Here is a 10,507-nt window from a genome sequence, read left to right on the forward strand (position 1 = left end):
AGTTGAAGAAGGTCAACCACCACACCATGGAGCCTAGAGTGCCTACAAATGAAAGCAGGAGGATTGCATCCAGTATCCATGTGGAATCTAAGCCACCACTTGACATAGATGTGCAATGGACACAACCAATCCAATGACCACAGAGAAATGTGGCATTGGTGTGGGAAGGGTGGCCATGGTGGCTGCTGGGTGCGGGGAATGGGAGGAAGAGATGAGATGGGGAGGCGTTTTCTGGATGTGGAGTTGTCCTGGGTGGTGCTTCACGGACAACTACAGGACATTGTAGATCCCCCCAGGGCCCACTGGATGGAACATGGGAGAGTGTGGGCTATGATGTGGACCATTGACTATGGGGTACAGCGATGCCCAGAGATGTACTTACCAAGTGCAATGGATGTGTCATGATGATGGGAGAGAGTGTTGCTGTGGGGGGAGTGGGGGTGGGGGTGGTGGGGTAACATTGAATGGGACCTCATATTTTTTGAATGTAATATTTTTTTTTAAAATGAATTAAAAAAATAAAATAAAATAAAATAAAGAAAAGTGGTAAAAGTGGTAGAAAAAGTCCTGCATTATCAGTGGTTACTTTAAATCTAATGGGTTAAACATTCCATTCCAAATGCAGAGATTCGCAGAAAGAATAAAAAGCATAGCCCAATTATATGCTGTTTACAGGAGACTCACTTTAAATTGAAAGATACAAGTAGATTGAAATCAAATGATGGAAAAAAATATATGCTATGAAAACAGTAGCCAAAAGAGAGCTGTAACAGATATACTAATAGCAGATAAAATATACATCAAGTCTAAAAATGTTATCAGGGACCATGAAAGTCACTATATACTGCTAAAGTCATGCATTCAGCAAGAAGACATGAATTATAAATAGACATACACATAATGGCATATCCCCAAATTATATGATGTAAATATTGACACATGAGGGGAGACATAGATGGTTCTACATAAACTGTAGGACATTTCAATGCACCACTTTCAATAATGGCTAGAACATCTAGGCAGTAGACCCACAAGGGAATAGTGACTTGAATGATAACATAAACCAACTAGACCTAATAGACATGCAAAGATCACTTCACTCTTCAGGAACATTCTACAGAATACCAGGACAAAATACCTGATCAAAGTCAAAGTTTCCAAAAATAAGGAAATTCTGACATACTGTCGCAACCACAAAGAACCTAAAAAGACACTGCAACTAAATGCAGTGTGGTATCCTGGATGGGCTCCATTAAGAAGAACAAGAAATCAGGTAACAACTAAGAAATCTGAAAGAGTATGGATTTTACTTATTAATAATGGACCAATATTTGTTCATTAATTTAATAAATGGACTACACTAATGTGAAGATGCTAATAAAAACCTATTTTAAATAATTTGTAATTCTTTTAAATATTTAATTTAAAACATTATTTGCTTTTATTAATATCTTTCTCTTATGAATATAGTTTTCCAAATGCCATGAGATGATATTGCAAAAAACTGAATGCAGAACAGATATGATAATCTAGCTATTTACTGTTAATCTAAAATTAAAGAGATTTGCAACAAAGTAAAGCAATGCCATGCTTCTCACCAATTTTTTTTTGTTGTGGAAAACCTAGTTATTTTTTCATACTCTTACTTATTTTAATATGTAATGGGTTTATTACTGTTATTTTTAAATGAAGTAACCACATGTAAAGTTGTTCTCTTTTTGTTTCTAATACAACAAATATTGATAGATATAGCTCATCAATGCATGATAATTGGGATGCTTAACAATTTTTATGAAGTTAATAGACTTCTACACTAAAATGTTTGACAACTCTGTTTAGACGATGACAGAGCTACTAGATTAAAGGTATTGTAGTCTCTGGATGACTGCATACAAGAGAGGCACTTGATGCTGTGAAACTCCAACTGAGCAAGTTTTGAAAAAATGTACATCTACAAATGTGGCAGAGGAAGAATATAACTAATTTGGGGTATACCAAATCCAACTCTGAGTTTCCAACTAGTTTTATTATATTTAACTCAATTCAGCATCTGTCTTACAGTTGAATGTGAAAGAACTTTAGAGTAGGTTTTGTATAAAATTACTTTTATTCTTCAGGCAAGTCAATTTAATAGATTTTACATCAGGTTCTAATAAGTGAATCAATTTATCTGCAAACAACCATTAGTTTATAATAAGTCCGGTTCTTTAATTACTTTTTTAGTTGTCTATGTTTTTATATTAATTCAGTCTAGAAACTTGTATATTTCTTAGTGCATTAATTTTGGATTGTGTTCTTATGCTATAATTAAAAATTTCTTGTTTAACTCTATCTCCAGAATAAATTGCATACATTCCATGGACAAGGACATGCCCCCTATTTTCATATTTGTCATGGTGCCAAATTAAAAAAAAAATCATCCAATAGTTATTGAACATCTACTGTGAGCAACAAACTATGCTGGGTAATTTCAGAAATATAAATTTCCATTAGCTATGTTTCTTGACTTCAAGGAAATTTATTTACAAGTAAGATAGCTGAACAACAGGATTATATAACACTAGAAGTGCTCTTGCAAGTATCTTTTCTAGTTTTTCTATGGTGGTCTATGGTAATCTAGAACACCAAAAAATTAGAATATTTTATGGCTTCACTGTCAAATTATAATCACTAAAGATTATATAAAACAAACAGAAGGGATAATATAAAGAAATAGAAAAGTACTAGTGAACATAATTTTGAATTCCTTGCCTCTTTTCTTTTTCCTCTACCTGAAAAACTTTTACCTTTGAGAAAAAGTGGCATAGAATAAGGTAATTTTTGCATGCCTCCACACTTGTAGAGAATTCTTGCCTAGCTAGAGTTTTGTCCCAGCAGCTACTCCAAAACTGATATATCCACCAGAGAAAATTGCAAGCCTAAAAAGTCATACGATTTTACAGTAAATAAGTATGGGTAGATACAGCTGTACATTTAACACACTTTCTCATCTGAGGCAAATATACACAAATAAAAAATACATTATATATGACTGATTATAAATCATCATTTAACATATTTCAATGCTAATACCTTTTCCTGAAAAAATATAATCATCATATAGAATTCAAACATGTTTAAATGTATAATTTTCATTGTGTTAATACAATATTGAGTTTAATTTTTTCAAATGGGTTATAAATAGAATCTTGAATTCTTGGGGAAAATAATTTTACATCATTTTATCTGAATCTAAAATAGTGAATTACTATATTAAACTTTCCATTTATCTAAATGAACTGTATCATTTGATTTGGAGAAAAATCCAAGTTAACAAGATCTATTTCTTTATAGTTTACATATTAAAGCAGCACTTTGGAATTTTCAAAAGTTTTTATTAAAATTATTTTTAAAAAATAAGCATTTGACTTGCATTTTAATAAGCATTAAACTTATGCACATGGTTTCAAGGGTATTAATACAATCATCTCCTGCCAGTAAAGAACACCTTTCTCTTTGATAATCAGACATTGTAAATGATTTGGCCATTATTTAAAAAAGAATTTATAAAAAACAAAATATTCATCATTATTCAAATGGAGGATAGTTTAAAGCACTAAAAGTAGCTAATGAAGTCTTGCAATGAGAAAATATGCTGTACACATTAATGTAATTTTTTATTTGAAGAAAATATTTTGCTTTATTTAGTATCACACATTTCCTTTCACTATAATTATGTGAATTTTATATACAATGTAATTTAGAAACTAAAGGTAAAGATAAAGTTTCACTTATTTAGCCTATTGAATTGATAATATTGAAAGATATTGCCAAGCATGCAAAATAGGGAATTCAGTTCACAGGCAATAATAATTTAACAAAAAATAAAACTACATTTCACATCATTAGAATTATTCTTATTTCACAGACTTTGTAACCAACTCCTGGGGAGACACTAGACAGTATCTTAACAATAACCAAATGGGTTCAAAAGGAATGGATGACACTTTGTTAAGAATAAGATTCAATGACCTAGCCAAAATATGACATAGAAAAATCACTTTTGTAAGGATACAATCAATGCTTGAAAGATGTATTTCTATTATTGCATTCACACCCATTTAGTAAACATTTTCCACAGCCTTTCTGTTTGAAGCTAAAAAAAGACATTTGTGCATGCTGAGAAGTCTCAGACAAATACTGAACACCAATCAGTTAGTTTATTTATTTATTTTTCTTGAATTTAATGCCCACATGGATGGAGAAAAGAAGCAAACTATTGCAGGGTCATGGAATCATGGCATACAAAAAGTTTTCTGATTACCATATAGGTGGCCCTAATAATCAGTAGTTTCCAGTTTCCTGGAAATGACCCAGAAAATCTTACTAAGAGCTTCAGAAAAAAACAAAACAACAGACAAAATATCACTTTTTAAATTAACATATTATAAATTGATTAGGTCATTAATTATAGAAATATGCTATGATGGGATATTTCATCACATGCAACATACTCTCCAGTATAGAAAATTGACCAGAATAGAAGGATAGTGAGAACCTTAATTTTTGCAATCTCTCTTACTGCAAAGTTAACTATTCTGATGGGCAAAACTCCTCATTCGTATTCAGTATATTAACAAAAATACTCTAAACTTTGGGGAATTTGCATAGGTGATCCCTAAAAAAATATAGATATTAAAAAATACAAATGAATTCTGAATTGAGTATAGTAGACAGAGGCAAGGATAATATTAGTTGAATTGGTTTCTTTACATTATCCACTTGCTTTAACAGGCTGAATCAGATGTATCAACTAATTTCAATCTACTTGGGAGCCTCAAAGAAAATGATAATAAAAGATTAATGAGAGGATCTTATGTTGGGTAACTGAACTTGAAATTGTCTTTGGAAAGAACAGGAAGGAAGACTATTTCCATAAAGAAGTTACCATGGATTTCATATGTGATTGCTTTCTTTTTTATTATTTTATTCATGTATTACTATTATTTGGATAACTTCCCAATAACTTCACTTGCGTGTTTTATCTTATTTCATAACTACTGCCTTCTAAATCTTCCAAAAGTTTTTTTCTTTTTAAATAAATTTAAAAAGCATTGATTTGAACCCTACAGTAGGAATATGTTTGCCAACATTTCTTGAGCAAATACTTTGGGCAGAAATACAAATATATCAATCAGAGATAATTTTTGCTTCATAATTCCATATCATACAGGCTATTAATTAGTTTTGCAACAAAATATACAACATAGATTGAGGGTTGAGGAATACTTCAAATGTATTTTTTACTATAATGGAAGTTGTATATGCAAAGTATCACTATCAAGTACTCAGCTTTGGTGAATTATCATTTTTTTCTGGAAAGACTTTATTTTTAATAGGAATCCACTCATGTATTAAAATTTCATGTACTGATGCACAAGTCAAACATTGCAGTGTGATCTATTTTATTATTTCTCTGGAGTTAACACAGTGATTCTCAGTAAGACCTCAAATTTAAGGATTTCGCTGATCTCTTATGACTTTTCTAGCTATATCATGCAGCCAGAGACTTTATATGATATTCTCTATTATGACTATCTAGACAATCATTGTAATTAGACACATCAAACTAACAAAGATAAAGTTTAGGCTTTTGTTTCAGGAAAACCAGTCAAAGTAGGCTACTTTGAGAACCCACATCTAGGGTTCCCTTCAGCAACACATATACTAAAATTGGAATGATACAGAGGAGATTAGCATGGCCCCTGTGTAAGAATGACACACAAATTATGTAGCATTCCATATTTAAAAAAAAAAAAAAGGACCCACATCTATTAACTTTGAATTGTATGGACTCAAACCTCCAAATTCCTTCATAGAATTTCTCATTTCCTGAAGTAAATGGTGTATATGATATTATGCTACATAGTATAATTCTTTTTGCAAAGATTTTATTTAAATACATTTTGTTTAAAAAGTCTTTGGCAGGCATATGAAAGAGTTCAAGTTTTCATGGAGCAATGTCATGGCAGTTGGAGACCCACACAATAACCAAAAGAATATCCAATTCCCATCCTGGGACTTCTGCCAAATTCTCTACAGGACAGCAAGAACTCACCAAGGACAGGGACAGTGAATTATGAAGGAGTATGGACCACTGACAGGCCCCTGATATTGATAAATGTGCTTATGAATCTTTTCTTTCAAAATTGAAACTTAGCCTAGTATTATAGAGTATGTAAGAGCTACCTCCTGAGAGCCTCCTTGTTGCTCAGTTGTGGCCTCTCTCTAAGTCAAACTCAGCATAAAAATGTATTACTTTCCCTCCAGTGTGGGACATGGCTCTCGGGGATGAGCCTCTCTGGCACCAAGGAATTACTATAAAGCACCAACTGGCAATGCAACTGGAAAAAGACCTTGACCAAAAGGAAGAAAGGGTAAGGACAAATGAGTTTATATGACTAAGAGTCTTCAATGTGAGTCAAAAGATCATTCCAGAGGTTATGCTTATGCACATCTCAGCAGGATCACATGGAATGCCAGAATAAATATAGCCTCAAATAGTGGGAATCCTGAGGGCTCTGGAGCCTTTTGTATTATAGGCAGGGCTTACAGCTCAGGAGTTTGGTACCCTGCCAGTAGGCCCTACTTTGGAATTTATGCTCCCTATTGTGTCAGAGTTGGACCCAGTTGTGGTTTTCCTACACATGGCTCTCCCACCCCTTATATTTGAACCTATTGTTAGTACTAGACTTGATAGGTTTATGTCCATGAGACAAATCTTTGGGCTTTCCATGTGCCAACCAGGCCCAGAATATCATAAGGGTTGCAACATCCACTCTCCACTTCATTGGACTCACCCAGGACAACTCACAAGGAAATGATGATGGACAACAAACATCCCAGGGAACAGAGGGAGTCTGTAACTGCAATCAAGCAAGCTAGTCCCATCTATCTGTCCCATGGGATCTAAGCCCCCTCTCAATTAGAAGCAGAGTGGGCATCACCATCCCAGAATCCTCAAGATTTGGGAATGAAGGATAGACTAGAATAGATTTATTGTTATTCTACTATAGACTTACTGTTATTCCAGCAACAGAAGACCTTTTATTACTGATGTGGAGGCAGTGGCCACCAGAGGTTCTGAAGGGAGGGCAAGGGGAAAAATAGGTGTAATATGGGGGCATTTTTGGGACATTGGAATTGCCCTGAATGTCCACAATGATAGATACAGGCCATTATATATCTTTTCATAACTTACAAAATCATTAGGGAGAGAGTATAAACTATAATGTAAATATAAAGTAAACTATAATCCACACTTCGTGGCAATGCTCCAATATTTGTTTATCAGTTGTAACAAGTGGACCACACTAATGAAGGATGGTGTTAATTTGGGAAATTATGTGAGGGTTAGGGTGTGGGGTATATGTGAATCCCTTACATTTTTCATGTAACATTTACGTAATCTAAGTATTTTGAAAAAGAAAAATATATAAATAAAGGTTTTTAGTAAACTGGCACAACACAATTTAGAGAAAATTCTGTAAAATTTAGAACTGGGTGGATGTTTTCTTGGAAGCATGACGAGCATTTATCCTGCTTGACCAAGGCCAAAAATATGCATAATAGTTAAAAAAAAAAACAGGATAATTTCTATTTAAAACTAGAAAGAGATAAGGACTGAGAATAGCACCAGTTATATTTTAATGGTCCTATTTGTTCTGGATATTTAATTAGTAAAGGCCATAACAATTGGAAGAATAAGAGTGAGATTATTGTAGGAATAAAAGTTGATTCCTGAAGTTTTATTTAGATAAGAAGTTAGCTTATTTTCTTTTGTGTTATCTCTTGGAATACATGAATACTTAAAACTTCCAAACTTACATGAGTGGAAAATATTAGTGCTACCTTAGTTAATAGGAAAAAGGAAAAGTAATGTGAGATTAAAGAAAAGATAAATTGTAAGTCAGCTTTAGAGAAGAATAAAGTTTTGTATCTACAAAAGTTTTATAAGTTAGGAACTGAGTTGCAATTCTGAGATTCATTCAATAAAAAAGTAAAACCATAGGATTAAATGAATTACTTCAGGAGAATATTTAAGTTTCTAAAATTTGAACTGGATGAAGCAATTAAAATGCTTGATGGAAAAAAGGAAATGCAACTAAATAGTAGCTATCAGAAAGCTATGTGAACAACCAGAGAGCTTAATTCATATGCTGAGTGTAGAACAATTAATAGAGCTCATAGTGTTCCACTGCCTTTCCTGATATCTTATATATATTTTTATTAAAGTTTAGAAGCTGGAAAAATACGTTACAACACCTAAGTAGATACACCTTTTTGTATAATGAAAACACATCATATGCACATTTGCAGCAATATGGCTGAAAGAAAGGAGATCAAGATAGAGGTAGAAGTACACGTAGAAATAAAGACTAGAGGGGAGAAAGAGGCCAAGAGATAAAAGGAAGTAAGAAGCAGCATATTTTCTGGTTCAAACAAACCCTGACCTCCATTACTTCAGGAGGAAAAGCCATAAATGAAATGCAAATTTCAGAATCCAAAGTCCCAGGTTTTGGAGATGAAAGGATGATTTGTGGGATTATCAAGGGTAATTTTAACCACCTGTGATTTTATTTTTCTTTTAGGCTGACTTTAGAGCCTAATCCACACATAAGAGGAAATTCATTTTCTCCAAATTATAAAAAGAAAACAGTCAAAAGCATTCTGTGTTGAAAAGAAAAAAAATGTCAGTGGAGAAAGTTCTATATGCCCAATCCTCTATCACATCTCTCATGGTAGATTAAAGCCCCTCCAAGTTAAAGCAAAAATTGAGAATCTAGTAGAGATTTTCCTTACTTATATTTGAATTTATGGTCCATCTCTTTAAGAATGTCTATTTCCCCTAATTGACAAGCATTTTTCTCAAGGATCAGGCAGTTCCTTCTTATGCTTAAAAAGCTGTAAGTTTCAGAAAAGCTTTACCAAGAATAGCATGAGATTAAACTGTAAAATGATTAGAAATGATCCTTAAATGTCGACTTGACTGAACATTATCAGCTCATAGCCCTGGAAAATGTGTGCTCTCTTCGGTCATCCTCCCCGTATCTGACAAGGTCAGTAATACCACTGTTGCTGCAGAGTCAAGATAGCTTTTTCTTTCCCTCTTCTTTTTCTTGGTCTGAAGTACATACCAGACCACTACAGGAAAACAAATATTAGATTGAATTGGAAAGGAAAAAAATCCCATTTTAGTATTAAGTTAAGAACTCTTCAAAAACTCAAAACTTTAAGCTGAATACATAATAATGAAAGAAAGAAAAACTAACATCAAATAAGAAACAGTATTTCATTTGCATAGTCAGATGAATGGAGATGACTTGCACAAGCCACAAAACTTTCCTTGTCTCTAATGATTTTATATATTTCAAGCATTTAACTCTAGTTACTGACTTTTCTAATGCCTCTTCTTCTTTATCATGTATGCTAATTCTGGCTTATGACTTGCAGTGTTAATCTATATTTAACACAAAATATAGCACTAGGAAAAAGTAATAGTAACATGTTAGAAAATAAAATATTTATACAAATATGACCAAATTTAACCAAAATGACTCAGTTTATTTTGTTGCTATTTGTCTACTAGAGTCTTGATGCATGGCTAGGACCACAAAATAACACTCTTGCTTTATATAAATCATGTGGTTTTTCACATGTGAGTATTTCAGTTTCAAATTCATCTACTATAACAAAACATGCTTATTTTCTTCCATTTAATTATCTTTTCAATTTTTTCTTACACTGTAGACTGTAAGAAAATGATGCATGTCAGGAACCAGCAAAGAGAGACTGAGTGTATAGGGTACCAGGTTGATGACCATGTGCCAATTCCTATAAGTAGAAGAAAGAGCATATTCAGTTTCAAAAGTTTGGGGGAAAAGAGAAAATGAAATGAAAATTGACCTCTTTTAGGTTACAAAGAGACAAATAGAAAACATTATCCTTAGTGTGATATCAGAAGCCAGCCTGTGTATACTGATATTCAACCGAAGTCATCACTGAATTGCTTACAGTAGTTTCACGATTCCTGATGTTTCTGACCACTAGAAGTGTATCATTAAAAACAGGTGATTTACCAGCAGGTATGAATAAAATAATAAATAGCAAACGCATAAGAATGTGTAAGCATACTTGTCAAAGTTAGATTCAATTTAAGATGGATAATTAAAGAAGAGTTATGTAAATGTTTGAGGAAATGAAAATTTTGAATGCTAAAACTTCACTAAGCCATCTCTTTATGAGCCTTATTTTCCTTGAGTATTGCACCTGTTTTGTCACCTCTAAAACTTTGCATCTTTGCTACACCAATTCATCATTCATATATTTTTTTCATGGGTTTCAAGTTAATCTTTGACTTAGAAAGAGGAATACTTCATAAGGTTTTGATTGTTTCTTTGTTAATTCGTTTTCCCAAACTACAATACTACCATGTATTTTCCAGTTGCCTTAACAAGCCATATAAAAA

At 32.9% G+C, this 10,507-nt stretch overlaps 1 non-coding gene across 1 annotated transcript; it reads left to right on the top strand.

Moving 5' to 3' along the window:
• Positions 1-5,682: 5,682 nt before the first annotated feature.
• LOC111763039 (U6 spliceosomal RNA) lies at positions 5,683-5,788 on the top strand. Its single transcript, XR_002796002.1, has one exon. It is a non-coding gene; the product is annotated as a U6 spliceosomal RNA (small nuclear RNA).
• Positions 5,789-10,507: the final 4,719 nt, after the last annotated feature.

This window comes from Dasypus novemcinctus, chromosome 2, assembly GCF_030445035.2.
Source record: "Dasypus novemcinctus isolate mDasNov1 chromosome 2, mDasNov1.1.hap2, whole genome shotgun sequence".
In the NCBI taxonomy this organism is placed as follows: Eukaryota; Metazoa; Chordata; class Mammalia; order Cingulata; family Dasypodidae; genus Dasypus; species Dasypus novemcinctus.